General features: G+C 40.3%; 1 protein-coding gene across 10 annotated transcripts in view; it reads left to right on the forward strand.

The window, feature by feature from the left end:
* KLF12 (KLF transcription factor 12) overlaps positions 1-20,387 on the forward strand; it is a 436,833-nt gene that overhangs the window by 352,772 nt on the left and 63,674 nt on the right. The window lies entirely within an intron of this gene.

A 20,387-nucleotide genomic window follows, 5' to 3' on the forward strand; every position in this document is an offset into this window, starting at 1 on the left:
TGAGTTTGATAAGTTCTTTATAGATTTTGGATACTAACCCTTTATCTGATATGCCATTTGCAAATATCTTCTCCCATTCTGTTGGTTGCCTTTAGTTTTGCTGATTGTTTCCTTTGCTGTGCAGAGGCTTTTTATTTTGATGAGGTCCCAGTAGTTCATTTTTGCTTTTGTTTCCCTTGCCTCCGGAGACGTGTGGAGTAAGAAGTTGCTGCGGCCAAGATCAAAGAGGTTTTTGCCTACTTTCTCCTCAAGGATTTTGATGGCATCCCGTGTTACATTTAGGTCTTTCATCCATTTTGAGTATATTTTTGTGTATGGTGTAAGAAAGTGGTCCAGGTTCATTCTTCTGCATGTCACTGTCCAGTCTTCCCAGCATCACTTGCTGAAGAGACTGTCTTTATTCCATTGGGTATTCTTTCCTGCTTTGTCAAAGATTAGTTGGCCATACGTTTGTGGCTCCATTTCTGGGTTCTCTATTCTGTTCCATTGATCTGAGTGTCTGTTGTTGTGCCACTACCATACTGTCTTGATGATTACAGCTTTGTAGTATAGCTTGAAGTCCGGGATTGTGATGCCTCCTGCTTTGGTTTTCTTTTTGAAGATGGCTTTGGCTATTTGGGGTCTTTTCTGGTTCCATACAAATTTTAGGATTCTTTGTTCTAGCTCTGTGAAGAATGCTCGTGTTATTTTGATGGGGATTGCATTGAATATGTAGATTGCTTTGGATAGTAAGGACATTTTAACAATATTTGTTCTTCCTATCCAGGAGCATGGAATCTTTTTCCATTTTTGTGTGTGTGTGTGTGTGTGTGTGTCTTCTTCAATTTCTTTCATACGCTTTCTATAGTTTTCAGTGTATAGGTTTTTCACCTCTTTGGTTAGATTTATTCCTAGATATTTTATGGTTTTTGGTGCGATTGTAAATGGAATCGATTCCTTGATTTCTTTTTCTGTTGCTTCATTGTTGGTGTATAGGAATGCAAGTGATTTCTGTGCGTTGATTTTATGTCCTGCAACTTTGCTGAAGTCATGAATCATTCTAGCAGTTTTTTGGTGGAATCTTTAGGGTCTTCCATATAGAGTGTCATGTCACCTGCAAAGAGTGAAAGTTTGACCTCCTCCTGGCCGATTTAGATGCCTTTTATTTCTTTGTGTTGTCTGATGGCAGAGGCTAATATGAGCAATACTATGTTGAATAACAGTGATGAGAGTGGATATCCCTGTCTTGTTCCTGACCTTAGGGGGAAAGCTCTCAGTTTTTCCCCATTGAGGATGATATTAGCGTTGGTCGTTCATATATGGCTGTTATGATCTTGAGGTATGTTCCTTCTATCCCTACTTTCTTGAGGGTTTTTATCAAGAAAGGATGCTGTGTTTTGTCAAATGCTTTTTCTGCATCTATTGAGAGGATCGTATGGTTCTTGTCCTTTCTTTTATTGATGTGATGAATCACATTAATTGTTTGCAGATATTGAAGCAGCCCTGCATCCCAGGTGTAAATCCCACTTGGTCGTGGTGAATAATTTTTTAATGTATTTTTGGATCCGGTTAGCTAATATCTTGTTGAGAATTTTTGCATCCATGTTCTTCAGGGAAATTGGTCTATAGTTCTCCTTTTTAGTGGGGTCTCTGTCTGGTTTTGGAATCAAGGTAATGCTGCTTCATAGAAAGAGTTTGGAAGTTTTCCTTCCATTTCTATTTTTTGGAACAGCTTTAAGAGAACAGGTGTTAACTCTTCCTTAAATGTTTGGTAGAGATCCCCTGGAAAGCCATTTGGCCCTGGACTTTTGTTTTTTGGGAGATTTTTGATTATTAATTCGATTTCCTTACTGGTTATAGGTCTGTTCAAATTTTCTACTTCTTCCTGTTTCAATTTTGGTAGTGTATATGTTTCTAGGAATTTGTCCATTTCTTCCAGATTGCCCATTTAATTGGGATATAATTGCTCATAATATTCTCTTATTGTTTGTATTTCTGCTGCATTGGTTGTGATCTCTCCTCTTTCATTCTTGATTTTATTTATTTAGGTCTTTTCCTTTTTGATCAAACTAGCTAGTAGTTTATCAATTTTGTTAATTCTTTCAAAGAACCAGCTTCTGGTTTCATCGATTTGTTCTACTGGTTTTGTTTTTTGTTGTTTTTTTTTTTTCCTTTGGTTTCAATAGCATTAATTTCTGCTCTAATCTTTATTATTTCCTGTCTTCTGCTGGTTTGGGGTTTTATTTGCTGTTCTTTTTCCAGCTCTTTAAGGTGTAGGGTTAGGCTGTGTATCTGAGATCTTGCTTCCTTCTTTGGGAAGGCCTGGATTGCTATATACTTTCTTCTTATGGCCGCCTTTGCTGTGTCCCAGAGGTTTTGGGTTGTGGTGTTATCATTTTCATTGGCTTCCATACACTTTTTAATTTCCTCTTTAACTGCTTGGTTAGCCCATTCATTCCTTAGTAGGATGTTCTTCAGTCTCCAAGTATTTGTTACCTTTCCAAATTTTTTCTTGTGGTGGATTTCGAGTTTCATAGCGTTGTGGTCTGAAAATATGCACGGTATGATCTCGATCTTTTTGTACTTACTTAGGACTGATTTGTGTCCCAGTATATGGTCTATTCTCAAGAATGTTCCATGTGTACTGGAGAAGAATGTATATTTTGCTGCTTTCGGATGAAATGTTCTGAATATATGTTAAGTCCATCTGGTCCAGTGTGTCATTCAAAGCCATTGTTTCCTTGTTGATTTTTTGATTAGATGATCTGTCCATTGCTGTGTGTGGGGTGTTGAAGTCTCCTACTATTATGGTATTACTATTGGTGAGTTTATTTATGTTTGTGATTCATTGATTTATATATTTTGTGCTCTCACATTTGGCTCATAAATGTTTACAATTGTTGGGTCTTCTTGGTGGATAGACCCCTTGATTATGATATAATGCCCTTCTGCATCTCTTGATACACTCTTTATTTTAAAGTCTAGATTGTCTGATATAAGCATGGCTACTCCGCCGCCTTTTGTTGACCATTAGCATGATAGATGGTTCTCCATCCCCTTATTTTCAATCTGAAAGTGCCTTTAGGTCTAAAGTGGGTCTCTTGTAAACAGCATATAGATGGATCTTGTTTTCTTATCCATTCTGTTACCCTGTGTCTTTTAATTGGAGCATTGAGTCCATTGACATTTAGAGTGAGTACTGAAAGATAGGAATTTATTGCCATTATGATGCTTGTAGAGTTGCAGTTTCTGGTGGTGTTCTCTGGTCCTTTCTAATCTTTGTTGCTTTTGGTATGTATGTATTTATATTTTCATCTTTTCTCCCCTCAGAAAGTCCCCCTTAAAATTTCTTGCAGGGCTGGTTTATTAACTCCTTTAATTTTTGTTTGTCTGGGAAACTTTTTATCTCTCCTTCTATTTTGAATGACAGCCTTCCTGGATAAAGAATTCTTGGCTGCGTATTTTTCTGATTCACACACTGAATATATCCCGCCACTACTTTCTGGCCTGCCAAGTTTCTGTGGATAGGTCTGATCTGTCTTCCCTTGTAGGTTAGGGACTTTGTTCCCTTACTGCTTTCATGATTCTCTCCTTGCCTGAGTATTTTGTGAAGTTGTCTATGATATTCCTTGTTGATGGTCGGTTTTTGTTGAATCTAATGGGGGTCCTCTGTGCTTCCTGGATTTTGATGTCTGTGTCTTTGCCCAGGTTAGCAAAGTTTTCTGCTATGATTTGCTCACATAACCCTTCTACCCCTATTTCTTTCTCTTCCTCTTCTGGGACCCCTATGATTCTGATGTTGTTCCTTTTTCATGAGTCACTGATTTCTCTAGTTCTTAAATTGAGCTCTTTGGCCTTAATCTCTTTCTTTTTTTCTGCTTTGTTATTCTCCATAAGTTTGTCCTCTGTATCGCTGATTCTCTTTCTGCCTCATACATCCTTGCTGCTGCCGCATCCATCCGTGATTGCAGCTCAGTTATAGCATTTTTTATTTCATCGTGAGTAGTTTTTACTTCTTTTAATCCCGCAGAAAGGGATTCTAGTCTATTTTCGACTCCAACTAGTATTCTTATTATCATGATTCTAAATTCTGGTTCAGACATCTTGCTCGTTATCACTGTTGGTTAAATCCCTGGCTGTCGTTTCTTTGTGCTCTTTCTTTTGGGGTGAATTCCTTCGTTTTGTCATTTTGAAGGGAGAAAAGGAATTAATGAGGTAGAAAAATTGAAATTAAAAAAATTAAAATTAGAAAATTACTAAAATTAAAAAATTAAACACGCACACACGCAATTGAATAAATGATGCTAGATCCTAGGTGTGTTTTGGTCTGGGTGTTGAAAGTGGTTTGATAGTTTAGAGAGAAAAGGGGGGGAAAAAAGGAAATCACTTGAGAATTTGAAAAAAATGAATACACTGGAGTATACAAAATGAAATAATAGAAGGAAATAGAATTTGAAAATAATTACACAAAAGTAAAGAATATAGTAGAAAAAAATTAAAAATATTTGTAATAAAAATTAAAAATAAAAATGAATTTTTTCTCTATTCAAGAAAAAGAAACAAAAAAGAGAAAAAAAGAAATCGTTTGAAAATTTGAAAAAGTGAATACACTGAAGTAGACTAAAATAAAATGGAAGTAAGATAGAATTTGAAAAAGTTTACACAAAAGTAATAAATATAGTAAAAAAATTAAAACTTTTTAATAAAAATTGAAAATAATGAATTTTTTCTCTTTCTGTGCTCAAGAAATGGAATTGAAAAAGAAAAAGAAGAAATTTGAATAGATGGACTTGTTAACAGATTGAAATACGTCAGAAATTCCTTCGTTTTCTCCTAGAAGTCAGACAAGAAGTGCTTTATAGTCCATAAACTAAGCAGGTGGTGAAACGTGTTCTTGAAGAGCAAAGTTGGACCAGTTGGGCAGGGCTCAGTGTAACATCTCCGCTCTCCACTAGATGGCGCTGCTGGCCTACTGGGGTGGAGTGTTTCAGTGCTAGTAGGTGCGTATGTGCATGCGCGGGAGTGGTGAAAATGGCATCACCCATCTTACCCAGTCTCTAGTATCCAAACTCTGTTCTCCCCTATCAGCAATTGCGCACCCATCTTCTGTCTTCAGCTTTCATCCACTCCCCGCTTTTTCACTGTCCGTGACCAAGCCCCAGGCAGTACCTCTCTCCTGAGTTTTGTCTCAGATGCAGCTATTTTCCCCGGCCCCTTACTTCTGAAGGACTGCAGCTTTGACCCGTTCCGCCCTTCTGCGGGAGGGTCTCACCGAGCAATGGCCGAATGAGCAATGGCTGAATGTCGGCTGCACCCAGGAATGCTTGCTGGACCCTGCTGCTGCCGGTGCCCCGAGACTGCGGCCAGGTGCCAGCCCGCCCCAGAAAAAGTTCGTGAGACAGTGTAGTAGCAGCTTTTCAGGGATTATGGAAAATCACAACACACATCTGGTACCAGACTTCACCCTTAACGACCTAGCCCCAGCAACAGTGAATGTAGCCACCTTCTGGGGTCTGCTGGGACCAGGTGGCTTCAACAGTCTCTACCAAATGTCCTTCCAGCAGTGGAACCGCTTTTCCCCGTGTGGCCCGAAAACCTCCTGGCCCCCACTCTGTTCCTGGGGATTCGTCCTTCCCACCAGAGCACCGCCAGGTATCGAGCTGGGGAGTTGCAGCCTTTGCGCTCCCCTTGTTTACAGTCTTAAGGAATTTAAACCATCTCCTTTCTCCTTTCTCCCTTTATAGTTTAGTCCCTGTGGCCGTTTCCAATTTTCCACTTTCTCTCTAGCCGCTTTTGGGGAGGGGTCTTTTCCCGTATTCTCCCCACCATCTCCGTCCTGTCTCCTCCCACAAAAGTACCTCTCTGCCCTCCACAGCTTGTCTCCCCAAGTTCAGCTCTCCGTGCTGCGTACCTGCTGAGTTCTGTGTTTCAGGGTGTGCAGATTGTTGTGTTAATCCTCAGGTCAGTTTTCTAGGTGAGCAGGATGGTTTAGTGTTGTTCTGGCTGTATTTCATGGAGTGGAGACACAGAAAAAACTTCCAAGCTGTTCTGCCATCTTGGCTCCCCTCATAACTACTTTTTGATACATATCCTATTCTAGCTAGCTCATCTACACGTAACATTTTTTGAAAAACAGAGTTACTTCCTTGGTCGTGAATAAACAGCAGAACATTGTTTAAGAGTGTGATGTGGGGGCACCTGGCTGGCTTAGTCAGTTGGGCTTCCGACTTTGGCTCAGGTCATGATTTCATGATTTGTGGGTTTGAGCCCCACGTTGAGCTCTGTGCTGACAGCCCAGAGCCTGGAGCCTGCTTTGGATTCTGTGTCTCCCTCTCTCTCCCTGCCCCTCCCTGGCTCTCACTCTGTCTCCGTCTGTCAAAAATGAATACATACCCAAAAAAAAAAAAAAAAAAAAAAGAAAAGAAAAAGTGTGATGTGGGAGTCTGTTAGGCCTGGACTTGAGTTTCAAATCTGCTGTGTGAGCTTGGGCTGGATAGAACAACCTCTCTGAGCTTGCTGTTCTCATTTCCAAGGTGAGAGTGATGATATCTTCCCCTCGGTTGCTGTGTGGACACGTGAGACTGTCTCGTAAAACTCTTAGCACAGCACAGAGTTCACAGCAAGCTCGAACTTTGAAGCCAATACTTGCGTACGTGTGACTGCTAAGTGTCCAGGAACACCTTCTAGGACATGTCACCCAGTTCTTCCTTCTTGAGCATTCCAGGGCCTTCTTTTCAGTTGCATCTTACACCTAACATACAGAATTAGTTTCCATTTTCTTTTTTTTTTTTTTAATTTTTTTAACGTTTTATTTATTTTTGAGACAGGGAGAGACAGAGCATGAACAGGGGAGGGGCAGAGAGAGGGAGACACAGGATCTGAAACAGGCTCCAGGCTCTGAGCTGTCAGCACAGAGCCCGACGTGGGGCTCGAACTCACGGAGCGCGAGATCGTGACCTGAGCCGAAGGGGGCCACTTAACCGACTGAGCCACCCAGGCGCCCCAGTTTCCATTTTCTTAAGAAAAAAAGAAAAGGAAAAATCAAGTTACTATTTTGTCCCAGCTGGTTCTTGCAGCGACTTCTCTTTTTTCATGGGGAAAAGCTTCTCAAACACGTTTTCCAACACTGTCTCCTTTAGCCTCAGTTTCAGGCATTAACAATCAAGGGCCTGGCTCCCACCACTTCTGTAGCAAAATCTGTTACCAAGAATCTGTTGTTATGTTGGTCCCTACCTGATCCGTGTAATGGTCTTTTCTCCATGCTTGTGCTCACTTTTTTTTACAAAATTTGACAGTGACTCTGTTTACTTCTGATAGGATCTTTTTCCTACTAGTTTTCCTCTTAGCTCACCAGCTTTCCTCGATTCTTCCTTTCCCACTGGCCCCCCACCCTTAAGGCACAGCAGACTGAGTACCCCCACTCCTCCACCTCTAGCCTTTCTTCAGACACCTCAGCCGCCTTTTTCAGCGGCAGCTTTTTTCAGCGGCAGCTTTCAGTGCCACGTTTATGAAAATCAGATCCATTCCCGACATCTGCCCTCCTGAATGGCAGTCATTCATTTGCAGCTGCCTAAAATTAAAACCACATTTCCCTCTGATCCTGTAGTCTCTCAAAGTGTTAGTATTCCCTTCACTTTCTTCTATCGAGCATCGCTAGGCTGTGCCCATTCCTGTTATCTCATCTCTTCTTTTCATTCCGCTCCCTAAGGACCTCTTTGGCCCAGACTTTTGTCCCTTTACAGGCAAGCCATTGCAGTATCCCCAAGATTATCTTGACCGGAGTCTTCCTCATTTTTAGTCATTCTGCACACCACTTGCAGATGAGTTCTTACGTGATAACGTTACTCCTCTCACGTGAAATCTTCCAGCAGCTCCGCAACTTTCTAGAGAGGAAAAACCCCAAAACATCTGTCACCAGTCATCAGACATTCCCCTTTCTGGGCTGCACCCTTTTGCATGAACTCAGGTCACACGCTCTGCTCTTCTTCCCACCTCATCCTGTTTGCTCATAGTGTTTTCCTCACCTGCACACCTGGCCGCTTCTCCACACCTCCTCCAAAGTCATATCCTGTGAGACCTGGGCCAAATCTTATATCATCAGCTTGAAGCACTATTTCTCTTCTCTGCTCTCTTGAAATTTTCAGTGTTTCCGTTATTCCATCATCTACTATTTTGCAGTAACTCTTCCATTTGGAGAACTAGTGTTCTTAATCTTCTGCTGTTATTACTTAATCTTTCCAATTCTAGTAGATACTCAGCCAATTGGGCAGTAGTCTTTCCTTAAAGGTCATAGGCCATGTCTTAGATTACTTGACTGTTGCCCGATTTGGTTGGCATAGTAATGCTACTTTTCAATCAGTTCTCTTCTGTTTATCATTTTTTTCGATCACAATAGGGTGCTTCATAAGCAATCAGAACAGTGATGTTGGGATCTGTATCAAATTCAGAAATAACCAAGATAAGTAAACCAGCTCTGCGTTGATTTGACCCTTTTGTGAATAAAATAATAGCCAACACATGTCTCTGTAGGATGAACCCTGTAGCCTCTTGGGCCAGCACTACGTGAAACAGAGAAAGGAGAATACTGGTGGCTGAGAGTGGGGCTGAGGGAGGGAATAGTGAATTTGAACTCACTAGTGTAAATGATGTTGATCAGCTGTGGAGGGCCTGGTGCAATTTGGAAGTGCCTGCATGGTGGGCACATCGCTGTTTGTCCAGTTCTGTAAGTGAGCTGATGAGCTGATACTTCATGTACTCTTTCCCAAATCTGCACAGGCGTCTGTAGCCCGTGGGCATTGATTGATGTATTTGGCAGCCCTTGGCCTCAGATGCCAAATTGTAAAATGAACTGTCTCTGCATAAGCTAGTAGGTCAGTTCCTGGCTCCTTTGCCTTAAGTCCTCTGAGCTTCTTGACCATCAGTTCTGGCAGTAAGGGGACATCCTCTACAACTGTCTACAGATCAGACTGTTCTGTGATTAGTATAGAATCCATCTGTTGAATACCATTCCCTTTGATTTATTTGATGTTCACTTAAAAGCATATCAGGATTTACACATGTATGAATACACAAATCCATTTCTTTTAAACACATTATTTAAAATAAAGATAATGGTTACATAGAAGTACCAGATTGGAGTCTTTCTAGCATTTAAAATTTTATTGTAAATGAAATGTAAGCTACATTTTCTCCTTAGAGATGACTTATCATCTTTAGATTCTAGTTTATGCTGTTTTCATCATGCTTGTGAACGAACTGATGTAAAATTGTGTCCTACACGAAAAATGGTATAGCCCGGTGAGCTATAACACCTTCTTGAGACAATGCTAAGTTGTAATAGATCTAATTAGGGGTGGAAAAAGATCCTAGTACATATTTTAACTTTGCCTCTTTTTTTTTTTTTTAGCCTAAATGAGGTATTTCAAAACTAATGCAGCTGGAGGCAGTAAAAGCATTTGAAGTCATTCTTTGGCTGTTTACTATACTTTCTTGAGCACACTAAATAAAAGACATTACCAGTGTGACAAATAGAATAACTACCAATCAGAATGTCTTTCAGTTCATGAAATTCCTTCAACTCAATCCACTCTAACGAGGAAGTCAAAGGATTTCACTTCACATGCAAATGAAGTGGAAAATTGAAGCAATTATTGGGGTATCTCAGGTGAAGGCATGAATTTGGGGTCTGTATCACCTCAATAAATGTCAGTTCCATAATGTAAGTCGTTGCTCTCTAGACATCATCTAAATTTCACCCCCAGAATCTCATCATGGCATTATTTCTCTTAACCTTTTAACGTGTCTTCGTCTTTTTTTCTTTTACTCTTTCCTCTCTACCACTTTCCACCATTCCTGTTATTCGCAATTCTTTACCCAATACATACAAAAACCATGATGGTAAAGTGGAATCGGTTGATGAGTTTATTTGCTTTAAAAATAAAAAAAAGTGTGCAAGAATACACACACGTATACTCCGTTTGTAAATGCATATAGAATGCATATTATCAATAGTAACTAACTGTTGAAAAGAATGAAAAAAATACATCACTAAATAAAACAGAAAAAAAGGAGTTTTTAGACAATCTGAATTGTTTATATTCTTATCCCAGCAAAGCAATAACACTTCAAAATGTTTTATTTTGAAGTGATTTTTGGAATTAAAAGTTGCAGCAATACTGTAGAGAGTTCACAGATACCCTTTACTTGGCTCCCCTGTTGTGTATATCTTCTGTCATCATGGTACCACTGTTCAGACTGAGAAATTCTCACTGGTTCAACACTAAACTACATACCTCAGGTGAATCTCTCCAGTCTCTTCACAGTGTCAGCTGCATTTCCACAGATTTCTCCAGAGGAGAAGCGATGGTTGCATCTCCTTTGGCCTCCTGGCCTAGGATGGGCCCTGTGTGCAGACAGTGCTGGACATGGGCTGATGTGGATCTAAAGAACCCATCTCCTGTGGGGCCAAAGCTTTTTTTGGGTGACACTCAGGCCACATCACCTTTCACTCAGCTTCCCTTCCACTTTATACTTTATCTGTATATATATTAAAGATAAGTATAATAAAAATTAAATGCTAAATTATTATATACATTTACCTATTTATTTTTCTCTATAGTGCCAGAACAAACCTTAAGAAAAATTAGAAGGCCACTACTATGAGTTTCCTTTATCTCGTTTTATTTTTTTTTAATTTTTTTTTAACATTTATTTATTTTTGAGACAGAGAGAGACAAAGCATGAATGGGGGAGGGGCAGAGAGAGAGGGAGACACAGAATCGGAAGCAGCCTCCAGGCTCCGAGCCGTCAGCCCAGAGCCCGACGTGGGGCTCGAACTCACGGACCGCGAGATAGTGACCTGAGCTGAAGTCGGACACTTAACCGACTGAGCCACCCAGGCGCCCCTATCTCGTTTTATTTATAGAGCAACATTTAATATATTCCTGCTTTGTACCAGGTGTAGGGCCTACTTCTGGGCATATAGTAGAGAGCTAAGGAGAAAAAGTTCCTGCTTTTCATCAAATTATCATTTCTTGGGGCGCCTGGGTGGCGCAGTCGGTTAAGCGTCCGACTTCAGCCAGGTCACGATCTCGCGGTCCGTGAGTTCGAGCCCCGCGTCGGGCTCTGGGCTGATGGCTCAGAGCCTGGAGCCTGTTTCCGATTCTGTGTCTCCCTCTCTCTCTGCCCCTCCCCCGTTCATGCTCTGTCTCTCTCTGTCCCAAAAATAAATAAACGTTGAAAAAAAAAAATTTCAAATTATCATTTCTTTTTAATTTTTTTAATGGTTCATTTTTAAGAGAGAGAGACAGAGACAGAGTGTGAGTGGGAGAGGGACAGGGACAGGGAGACACTGAATCCAAAGCAGGCTCCAGGCTCTGAGCTGTCAACACAGAGCCCAACATGGGGCTTGAACTCACAGACCATGAGCCGAAGTCGGACGCTTAACCTACTGAGCCACCCAGGCTCCCCAAATTATCACTTCCGTATTTAACTGTATATAACCCTGATAGGTGCTGTGAAGAACAAATGGGGAGAATAACACAAGTCTGTAACATAGAGACATGGTGCAGTTTGGTCAGTCAGGGAGATGAGACTGAGGAAGAGTTACATAGGTGAAGGGGTGGTGTTGGAGGTTCTGTGCAAAAGGAAGAACACACACAGAGGCACTGAGCTAAGAGAGGGAAAGTGAAAGAAGACCAGGCCGACTGCATCACAGAGCAGGATGTGAGGAAGAGTGATACTGTGGAAGAGCAAAGCTGGAGAGGTCAGCGGGGGCCAGATCATTGGCATGTAGGCCAACTTGATATTTAGGTCTATTTCAAGAGCAATGGAAAGCCACTAATGGAAGAGTGGAGTGAGAAGAACAGATCTGCTCTTTTAAATGTATCATTGTGGCTCTAGTGCAGAAAATGGACTGAAGGAGAAGATTTGGGGAATGGTCCTGTGAAGAGACAGGTAGGAGTTAAAATAGGTCGATGACTGTGGAAATGTAAAGCAGATAGGATGGAGGTGGTGTAGTGGACAGGCCTGAGAATGGGCTGCAGGTGGAGAGAGAAGTTCAGCCAAGGGTGACTCCTTATTTTGAGTTGCTTGAGAGAATTGATGTTGGGGCCGTTTACTGCCAAGACAATACTGAAGGAAAAACAGATTAATTTCAGCTTTTCTGACATCAAGGGAAGGGTAGAAGAGATCATGTCTTCCCTCTCTTAATATTGGTTATGAGATCTTATGAGGTTAAATTGAATCATGCAGCTCCAACTTCCCATCAATAAGTGGGGATTTCTGGCGTTCTCTGAATGAGTAGGAAGAGAGGTTTAAAGTCATGCAAGAAGATGTACAGTTTCCTGGTGTCTTGACCTTCGTCTGCTGGTTTTCTCACTTAAATTCCGCCTCTGGGAAATTCAGGACTCACTGACCATTTATCTAGTAAGGGTGCTCACATCTCCATCTCTTGTCTTAAAATTGTCTGCTGAACCCCAGATCTGTATATGCAATGGACAGAAACTTACTGTATTTTTTTAATCCCAAAACATAAACTTAATTCCTTATATTGATTCCTCTGATCAACCAATTCACAGCCCTCGTTGTTAGCCATAAATTGTTCCCTTTTTCTGCCTTGCCTCTCGACATCTTGCATATATTTATACCAAGCCCCAGGGATAACACCTAATTTCGTGTGTATCTGTCTTCCTCTTCCTCATTCTCCATTCCCACTCCACTATGTCTACTGCTGCCATCTTAGATCCTGCTCGGCCAAAGTTTTACAGTCGGCCTCCAATGGCTCTTCCTGTGTAATGATGCATTCTCTTCAGGCCACTCTCAATACTGCTGCCAACATGACTTTTCTAGTACACAAATCTGATTGTGTCAATTCTAACCTTAAAAGCCTTTGGTCATTGTCCTTTAACTCTTTTTGAGTTTACTACTTAGCACACTACACAAGACCATCCCTGATCAAGGCCCTGTTACTACATAATCTCTTGCCCCTGTGACCTGCCAAATCCTTTACTCTAGTTACCCAAAACAATTTGTAGTTTTTCTGCTGCCCATTTCTATCCTTCATTGCCTGTCCATATTATCTTAGGGAAACTTCTGGGTCTATTCCAAAGCTTAATTAATGCAGACATGCTTTTATTTGCTCCCATAGCCACTTATCACATTGCACATGATGGCCAATTGAACAATTATTGAACAATTACTGTTCAAACTCATGGTTGTACTGTAGGCTCCTTGAAGTCGAAACATTTCTTTATAGGTGTAATATTCCGTCATCCAACACAGTTCACAGGACTGAAGAATCTAGAATAGTGTCTGACACAATAGATGTTCAATTAAGATGTGAATGAATGAATAAATAATAGGTACACAATACATAAATTAAAAATGTGAGTGATGCATATATGGTTCTGACCGGTAGAGGAAAGATTGATATTATTGTTCCCCAGCTGACTGCCCCAGTGACTAACTCCTTAGTCCCGCGTTTATTTGCTAATAATAATGATATGCTAAGCTCTGAGGATGCAGGTGTGACTTAGCCATGGCTGTTGCCATCCGTCCTAGAAGTTACAGTCTAGTAGGGAAAGAAGGCTCATCCGGCAATAATTATTTATTGAGTGCCCACTTTGTGGCAGGTAAGAGAGATACGACAGCAAAAAGAGAAAAGCTCCCTTGTCCCCCTTGGAGCATACTGTCTATTTGGAGAGACAGACAAAATAAACATAAAAACAAAATTATCTTCAGTTATCATGTGCTGAGTACCCGTGCTGTGAGAACTTACAGTGAGTTAACCTAGACCTGGAGATTGGGGTGGCTTCTTAGAGTTGAACGTCTGCTAACTAGGTAACGAGAGAAGGAGGAGGATCTTCGGTGTCACTGACACAGAGAGAGTAGTTGGAGATGTTGGGAGATGAGACTGGGATGAATTAATATGATGTAATTGTGCAGACCAAATGGTTTCTTACTAGAATCATTCATTCTGTTGATGTATGGCAGAAATGCATGTTGTTCCCTGCAAAACACTGTATTTTTAACAAATTTTATACTGTTGGAGTAAACAGTGAAAACCGTTATCACATTCACTCAGTATGTTTAAGGTTAGACCACTCTTCTAACAATAGTATCAATGGCTGCAGGAGAGAGAAAGACTACAGTGTAATGAGAAGAAAAAAAAAAAAAAACTTTTAAAAACTATACGTCATTCCAGGGGCAGCTGGGTGGCTCAGTGGGTTAAGCATCTGACTCCTGATGTTAGCTCAGGTCATGATCTCACGTTTGTGGGATCAAGCCACACATCAGGCTCTATTCTGACAACGTGGAGCGTGCTTGGGATTCTGTCTCCTTCTCTCTGTCCCTCCCTCACTCACTTGTTCTCTCTGTCTTTCTCAAATAAATAAATAAACTTTAAATATGTATATATATATATATACATATATACGTATATATATGTATATATGTATATATATACATATATATACGTATATATGTATATATATATATATGACATTTCTAATGTTCATCTAATCACTAGCTTGATAAAAGCTGAGAATAAATAGGGCTCACTTAATGTAAATGCTGGAGTCACACACATATCTTTATTTGGTCAAGCGTAGTATATATATTTTACAATAACAACATCCAAGCTAACCTGAGTAATCATGAGAACTTGTATTCAGTACAATTATATGTAAGAAGGAAGCAATACCAAGAATTACTTTAAAAGTGCTTTAAAATTATCTTTCATGTGATTGTGTATAAGAAAATTCCGAGATTTACAAATAGTTGTGGAATTATTTCTAGACTAATCTTTTCTTTCACAAATGTAGGAAGCTGAGGTGTTACAGTGTGTATTATATTGAATAATTAGAACAGTTTATGGATGAAAATATGGGACTAATAATTTTATTATATAATAGGACAAAGTGGACTGAAGAGTAGAAAATGTACATTATAATTTCTCATGATCTTGATAATGAAAATCTATAATCCTGCTAGATGAGTAATTACCTACAATAAATATTTTATTGGTCTGTGAAATAATAGTTTATTCTGATTGTCCTCAGTATTAAGCAGGCTGCCTAACATATGAGGTATGAGAGCATGAAGGAACTCAAGTATTATTTCAGCATTGCAACTGTGTGAATGATGCTGGCATTTTTATGTCTGGGAAGATATGGAAAGAAATACGTTTAAAAAAAATTTTTTTTGAAAGGGGTAGATTAATATTGAAAAACCCAAGTCTAGTATTTAGAGAAGATCTAGAGATTGGGCTGGAGATAGAAATTTGAGAGTTATTATAATATGGATGGCATCTAAGGCCCATAGAGGGGATGATGTCATCAGGGAGGTGAGGGTAGCCACGTTGGAGACTCTTTCAAGTAGGGAGTGAGTTGAAAAAAGAAAGAGAAAGGTCATAGGAAGATTATCCCCAGGCCACACCAACAGTTGTGGTTCAAAAGAATGAGAAAAGGAGGTTCAAGCAAAGGCAAAAGGAAGAGGGAGGAAGGCAGAAGAATGTCCCTGATGCTGAGCAAAAAAAGCTTTGGAAAGAAAGTGATCAGTTATAGCAAGTTGCTACCGAGAGTTTGAGAAGATGAGGACTGAGAAGTAACCATTAGATTTGAAAACATGGAAGCCGCGGATGACCCACAAAAAGATGGTTTCATCTTTGAAGTTAGATTGAATTGGGTTCTAGAAAAAATGGGAAGGAAGTGGATGTAGCTAGAATTAATTATACCTATTTATAATTAATTTATATTTAGATATACATGTATATCTAAAACTTACACGTGGGGGCGCCTGGGTGGTTCAGTTGGTTAAGCATCCAACTCTTGATTTTGACTCAGGACATGATCTCATGGTTCGTGAGTTTGAGCCCTGCGTTGGGCTCTGTGCTGATGGCATGGAGGCTGCTTGGGATTCTGTCTCCTTCTCTCTCTGCCCCTCCCTCGCTTGTTCTTTGTATCTTTCTCAAAAATAAATTAAAAAAAATAAAACTTACACTTGTCATATATAATGTATTTAAATAGCAACACTGATAAGAAATTTTCATAAGCAGCTGAAGGATGATCAGTGGGTAAACCAATATGATTTTCTTGTGAGTACCTGAATGATTAATATTTCATTCAGTGCCAATTTTAGTCCAGGAAAACTAGTACTTTCCCTTTGCATTTACTTACACTATCAAATATTCAGTTGGCCCTAATTAAATGCACAATCTCTCATAAAAGCCCCTAGTACTAATTCACTTTATTAGCATCCTTTAGGGTAGTGTGGAGGGAATATATATGAATTCATAGGATTGGTTCACACGGAATAGCATAAGTCAAACATAACTGTGTTCAAGCTCTGATTTTGCTGTTGACTAGCTGTGTCACCCTGGCAAGTAACTTAACTCTTCTAAGTCAGTTTTCTCAATGATAAAATATGGATAATAAGGATATGAGGATAAAATAAATGTGTCTGATGAAATTAGCATGGTGTTTGGCACATCGTTAGGGCTTAGTTAATGGAGTGATTTCGTCTTGGTGTGATTACTGACTTGTTCTTGGATGGGAAATAACTGAAATATTACGAAATTTTAGTGAACAGAAGATAGATCTTCTAATAAAGAACAGAAAAATTAGATGCCAGAAAGTAAGCCATACCTTAGAAACCACAGTCGTTGGTTCTTATTACTCTATATGTATTCATTTCTCTTTGTTACTTTCTTGCCTTTAGTGAAGTCAGATAAGCATAGTAGTTAAGACCGCAGGTCCTTACAGCACATTTGTTTTCTCAGTCCCCTGGAATCAGTTAGATATTCTAGGTTCATCTTCCAGTCTTTTCCAATCCAATCAATACTGCTAGTGATAATAGGCAATGTGTATTCACTGCTTCCTGGACACCACGCAGTGTCCTAAATGCTTTACAGCTATTAACATTTTAGTCTTACAGTCTTCGGAGGTGGACATCTTTTCTGCCTCCATTTGTACCGATGAGGGACGTGAAGCTCAGAGAGGTTAGGTCGCTTGCCCTAAGAGGACATGACTCTCTTGATAGGTAGTGGAGCTGGAATTCCATCCCAGGCAGGGCTCCTGCAGAGCCAGATGCAGGGCTGGAACCCACAAAACCACGAGATCATGACCTGAGTCAAAATCAAGACTTAACTGACTGAACCACCCAGGTGCCTCCCACAGTTTGTTTTCCCATCATCCTAATTTCATTTGGGACTGTAAGATTGGATTTAAGCTGCATGGCTTTTCCCTGGTGGGGAGAGTAAAAAAGTAGATGGTATCTTTCCCCAGCAGTTCATTAGTAATCAGTAATTCATGTTGAGTATTGGATTTCCTATCCAACCTCCAGCCACTAGCCATTCAGGAATGTTCATAAAAACATTGAAAAGCAGAGTGATCATATTCTCTTGATTTACAATAAATATTAGTCATTAAAATACAAGACTTGAGGGTCAGGTTCTTTGCAGCTTATACCCAAAGAAAAAGAACCATTTTTGTATTAAGATATTTAAAAAGTTCCCACATGCGTAGCAAGGAAGCTAAATTAAGCCCTGAGTTGGGCACAACTATAGACATGCTGTCTGCCTTAGATGAGTAAGTGTATGTAAATAGAACAGTTGCTATACGTGGCCTTAATGGTATGGCTTCCCTGTTTTCTGTGTAATGTAAATCACCAAATGTGAGCATTTCCATCTGACAGTAACTGTCAGTCTCAGAAGAGCACGTTGTAGGATTCAATACATGTTGCACAACAACCAAAATTGTTCTTTTCTTCAGCATGGTGATTTTTTTTTTCTTTCCATATCCAGCGGTTAGTACTAAGGCCTGAAACCCTTAGTTACAGAACAAAGTGGCTTAGCAGTAATCGAGCCTGTGTGAGGCTAAAAGAAGAATAATGAACATTCCCTGCAAGCTTCCTGCCTAGATGCAGGTGCAGGAATCAGGAGGTCATGAATAATGCATGACATGCAGAGGAGGTGGTGGTTTCTCCTACCGGGGTTTTGACTTTGCTACCTTGCCTGGCTGCTATTTGTGGAAAGAAGGGAGGTGGTGGCCAGAAGTGCCACAGTGTAGACTGAGCTCACAAAAACACTGCGTATCCTTTTAAAGAAATAAAATTTGGGGAGTAGCTGAAATGCAAACCTTTTATGGTCTACTTCATCAAATGAAGCAAGCTCCAGGTTATCAATTTACTCCCTTTCTTCATCAAATGAAGCAAGCTCCAGGTTATCAATTTACTCCCTTTCAGAAAGGAAAAAAAAAGCTTTCTTGTTTTACTATTTTCATTTAAGAAACTTTGTAATTATTTGTCCATACACACACTGTCATGAAATTCTTTGTAGACCGCTAAACCATGATAGAAATTATCTACTTACAGTATTTGAACTATGGATGAGTGGGATTTTGTTAAAAGATCTAAATACCTAGGGAATATTTTAATTATAAGTTAAACAAGCCCATTTTTTTCCCACTGATCTATGAATAAGAAGCTTCAAGAAGAATATACTTCTGTCATGAAAATTCATCTGGTCAGAGGATGTGGAGTGAATTAAAGAATTGTGAGTGTTTGGGCTGTTACTCCTTAGAACTTTATTTAGGCAATAGGACTCTGGCACCCTAGTGGGGATGTGGAGAAGGTTAAGAGGACTTAGGTCAGGGGGGATTTAACTGAGGAGACATTTTTTGGCTCACAATTCCATTACGATGTTTGTATTTCAAACAGATAGAATGAAAGAAAGAAGAAAGAAGAAAAGAAAAGAAATGAGTCTTGCTACCTTTTGTATAATTCTTATGCATTTCTGTGGCGTGTTTTTTTCTCTCTCCCCAATTTGGGGTGCTGGAATATGAGCTGGCTTTCATTTCTAGCTGAGTCTGTCATTTCCGCCAGGCCCCAGTTTGGCCAGATGCCAAGACCAACAGGTGATCCTTGTAGCTGCAAAAACAGCAGGAAGTGGGCCGTGCTTGAATGAGACAGTTCACCAGAGGGGCTGTCTGGCCTCTCTCCATCTTTCTGCATAATTAACATCCCCTCCCCCATGCAGAGCAGAAAATCTGTGCTGAGCCGCCCAGCTGCAGCAGCCATTGAGAAGCGCTGTGAGGAAAAGAATGTTAATAAGGGATGTTGGAAGAAATAAGCCTTCCGAGTGCAAAGTGCAGTCTGCCTCTGGATTTACAGGAAGTTTGCATCTGGCCCTTCTCAGGGGCTGGAACAGTACTATCTGTTTGGAAATAATTTTCACGTGCTAAACAGCTATAGAGAACTGGGGTTCTAATGAATCGTGGAGCCGCTGGTTCTGACTTAAAGACCAGCTTAAAATTTCTGTTTGCTGTCTTGCAAATAAGAGAAATGTGTGGGATGTAATAACACAAGCCGAAAGACTGCTTAGATCTCACAAATCCTAGTAAAGATAGAACAAAGCAGGAAGTTGGCCAGAGGGAAGCAGGAAGTAGGGCATACTGTGTTGCCAGTGAGTGACCCACAAAGAGGTGGAGTTTCAGCAACTAGCTCCTGATTGGAAGATATCAGCAGTTCTTGGAAATACAAACTTCCAGCAGATGACTCTAACCCTGAAAGCTTGTACAACACTAGTTTTTGCTTCGCCATTATTTAGCTAAAGTTTCGGATTGACTGCCTTCCTCAAAGCCCAGCTGCAGAGCATGACACCTAGAAAGCTTTTCTCCTGGAAATAACTGCTCACCCTTCCTTCTTCCCCCATTCTCAGATTCTGTTCCTGGACACTTGGATGAAGTTACTTTGGTGGAAGGAAAAAAAAAAAAAAAACCAAACCCTTTTCTTTTATCTTCTCAGGTTCTAGGTCTGAGGACCTGGAGATTAAACTGACAAAAGACCAACTGAGTAAATACACACACATACAAACTGACAAAAGACAGATTGGTGAGAAGGGGGAAAAAACCTGTTTATACACATAACATGCATGCATGCAGGAATACTCTGTGAGTCGTAACTCAAAGGGGTTAAAATTTGGATCTTATATACCGTTTAGCAAAGAGTGAAAAACTGTGAAGTGATGAGTCAAAAGAAAAGGTGGGGTCTGAAGTTCTAGTCGGGCGGATGGTAGGAAGGTAACTAGGAAACAGATGGGGGAAACTCATGGCAAATAAGGATTGTTGACTCAGCCACATCTCAGTACCATCACAGGTGAAGAGTTGTGTGTTGCACTTCACGGTAGTAGAGGTGGGGCGGGACCCCTTTACAAATGAAAATTTCCTTTACTAAAGGGAAATTTATGTCCTTATTTTTAGGCATATAAAGGGAGAGTATAGACCTCCTTCTGTGTCTGCTGTTGCTTGTCTTCAACTCAAAATAATCCTTCGGCCAAAGTAGCGTATTTGAGGGTAGCATATTCTGACCTTCATTATCTTGCTTCTTAGGGTTTGAATTCTACTAGTTGACTC

This window comes from Herpailurus yagouaroundi, unplaced genomic scaffold, assembly GCF_014898765.1.
Source record: "Herpailurus yagouaroundi ecotype Mexico unplaced genomic scaffold, PumYag 164, whole genome shotgun sequence".
NCBI classification, from domain to species: domain Eukaryota; kingdom Metazoa; phylum Chordata; class Mammalia; order Carnivora; family Felidae; genus Herpailurus; species Herpailurus yagouaroundi.